This window comes from Tenrec ecaudatus, chromosome 8 (assembly GCF_050624435.1).
Source record: "Tenrec ecaudatus isolate mTenEca1 chromosome 8, mTenEca1.hap1, whole genome shotgun sequence".
In the NCBI taxonomy this organism is placed as follows: Eukaryota; Metazoa; Chordata; class Mammalia; order Afrosoricida; family Tenrecidae; genus Tenrec; species Tenrec ecaudatus.
The window spans coordinates 5,714,057-5,717,284 of record NC_134537.1 but is presented as its reverse complement, the minus strand read 5'-3'; positions in this window follow the sequence as shown (position 1 = coordinate 5,717,284).

Below are 3,228 nucleotides of genomic sequence, written 5' to 3'. Positions count from 1 at the left end.
CAATGAGCTTTGTTCACCATTAGAGGGAAAACGAGGCAGTACGGTATTCGTTTATTCTCACAAATTCTTATTACTTCGTCCAATGCCTGGGTAACAACATGTGATCGGCACTTACTTTTGTTGAAAGAGACACGAGTTCTCATCCAAAGCGAACTTTTTACGCATGGTCCCCTCAATCTCAGCTGCCAGATATTCCTAAGCAGAAAGAGTATGAGATTTCTAAAGGGATCATATAAGAATCCTGTTAAAGCAAAGGAATTGCCCTCAAACCAAAGAAGAGAATGTGTCCGACCCCCTACTTGTGGTGCTTTGATAAAACACAGCATAAGAAAGAAAATGATGATGGTAACAAATGTACAAATGTGCTTGACACAATGGATGGATGGATGGATGGATGGATGGATGGATGGATGGATGGATGGATTGTGATAAGAGCTGTATGAGCCCCCAATAAAATGATTGAAATTGTTTAAAAAGAAAGAAAAAGAAAAGCAAAGTACAAAGGATGGGTGAGATTCTCAACTACATAAGTAATTTTTCTAAGTTCAAACAGTCTAGAGTATCAATATTCACAAAGGAGCTGTAAGAACTTAAGTAAATGGTAATGAAGGCCATTTTAATATTGTCTCTAAGAGAGGTTTCATCTGGCTCAGTGAGTGCTTGGTTGGACGATGTCACCTTCCACACACACTGTGCTTCGAGGAGCCTGGTCCACTCCCTACCTTTAATGAGGAAGTCAGCCCACTTCTCGGTCAGATGAGGACTGAGAAAAGTCTTGAGGTCGATGCTCCTCTTGCTGTTCCCTCGATAGGAGAGCTGCTTCCTGCTGTCAGCGGCTCTCCCACTGGGCACGGACTCAGTTCTCTGCAGCTCTCAGGAGCTGGAAGATACTTGCTCCAGCAAAGGTTCCCAGTTTCCTCTTGGATGCCTCTCTCCCACCAATCCATCCCCAACCCTGGAGTTTGGAGACAAAACCAAATAGGTACACGCAGGTTCATTTAAACCAGTGATGATTGAACTTAACTATCACTTAAAAAATCATTTTATTGGGGGCTCATCCAACTCTTATCACAATCCTTCCATCGATTGTGTCAAGCACATTTGTACATTTGTTGCCATCATCCTTTTCAAAACATTTTCTTTCTACTTGAGCCCTTGATATCAGCTTCTCATTTTCCCCTCCCTCCTTCCCTCATGAATCCCTGATAATTTATAAATTACTATTATTTTTTCACGTCTTACACTGACCTATGTCTCCCTTTACCCATCCCCCTGGGAGGGGGCTATAGGTAGATCATTGTAATTGGTTCCTCTTTTCTCCCCCCACCTTACCCTTACCCTCCTGGTATCGCTACTCTCATTATTGGTCCTGAGGGATTTATCTGTCCTGGATTCCCTGTGTTTCCAACTCTTATATGTACCCATGTACACGCTTTGGTCTAGCCAGAGTTGTAAGGTAGAATTGGGGTCTTGATAGTGGGGGTGAGGAAGCATTAAAGAACCAGAGAAAAGTTGGATGATACAAAAGTGCTATACTGCCCCGACGGCTTGTCTCCTCTCCGTGACCCTTCTGTAAAGGGATGTCCAATTGCCTACAGATGGGTTTGGGGTCTCCACTCTGCACTCCCTGACACCTCATGATCACACAGTCTGGTGTGCTTCCCCATGTGGGCTTTGTTGCTTTTCAGCTAAATGACTGCTTGTTTATCTTCAAGCCTTTAAGACCCCAGATGTTATATCTTTTGATAGCCAGGCACCATAAGCTTTCTTCACCACATTTGCTTATGCAATCACTTTGTTTTCAGCGATCATATTGGGAAGGTGAGCATCATGGAATGCCAGGTAAATAAAACAGAGTGTTCTTGCATTGAGGGAGTACTTGAATAGAGGCCCAATGTCCATTTGCTACTGTAATACTAAACCTATAAATATATACACATAGATCTATTTCCCTATCATCATATATAAATATATTTACATATGTACATGACTGTATTTAGTCCTCTATAAATGTCCTTTCCCTCCTAGTTCTCTCCTCTATTTCCTTTCATTTTCCTCTCATCCCACTATCATGGTCAGCCTTCATTTGGGTTTCAATATTTCCTCTCGGTTACACTGCCCTTGATCAAGCCCTACCAGGCCTCTTACACCCTCCTCGCCATTAATTTTAGATCACTTGTTGTTCCCTTGTTTTGTTTTTTTCAAGTATTACTTCACCTTTATTTGCAACTGAATAGCAGGCAGTTTCAATTAGTTATCTTAAAAAGAGGCAGCCAAAGAAACTAGATGGTGCCCAGCTATCAGCTAAAATAGCATCTGGGGTCTTTTTTTAAAAAACATTTTATTAGGGGCTCATACAACTCTTATCACAATCCACACATATACATAAATCAATTATATAAAGCACATCCGTACATTCTTTGCCCTAATCACTCTCAAAGCATTTGCTCTCCACTTAAGCCCTCTGCATCAGGTCCTCCTTTTTTTTTCCCCCTCCCTCCCCGCTCCCCTTTCCCTCATGAGCCCTTGGTAATCCACAGATTGTTATTTTGTCCTATCTTGCCCTATCCAGAGTCTCCCTTCCCCCCCCTTCTCTGCCATCCAGCTCCCAGGGAGGAGGTCACATGTAGATCCTTTTAATCAGTTCCCCCTTTCCAACCCACTCTCCCAGCCTCGCCCCTCACACCCCTGGTCCTGAAGGTATCGTCCACCCTGGATTCCCTGTGCCTCCAGCTCCCATATGCACCAGTGTACAATCTCTGCCCTATCCAGTCCTGCAAGGTAGAATTCGGATCATGGTAGTTGGGGGGAGGAAGCATCCAGGATCTGGGGGAAAGCTGTGTTCTTTATCGGTACTACATAGCACCCTGACTGACTCATCTCCTCTCCTAAACCCCTCTATGAGGGGATCTCCAGTGGCTGACAAATGGGCTTTGGGTCTCCACTCTGCACTTCCCCCTTCATTCGCTATTATATATATATATATATATATATATATATATATACATACACACTATATATACACACACACAATATATATATACACAATATATATATAAACACACACTATATATATACACAATATATATATAAACACACACACACATATATATATTCCTTTTTTGTGTGTGGGCATGATGCCTTATACCTGGTCCCTTTGGCACCTCGTGATCACACCAGCTGGTGTGCTTCTTCCATGTGGGCTTTATTGCTTCTGAGCTAGATGGC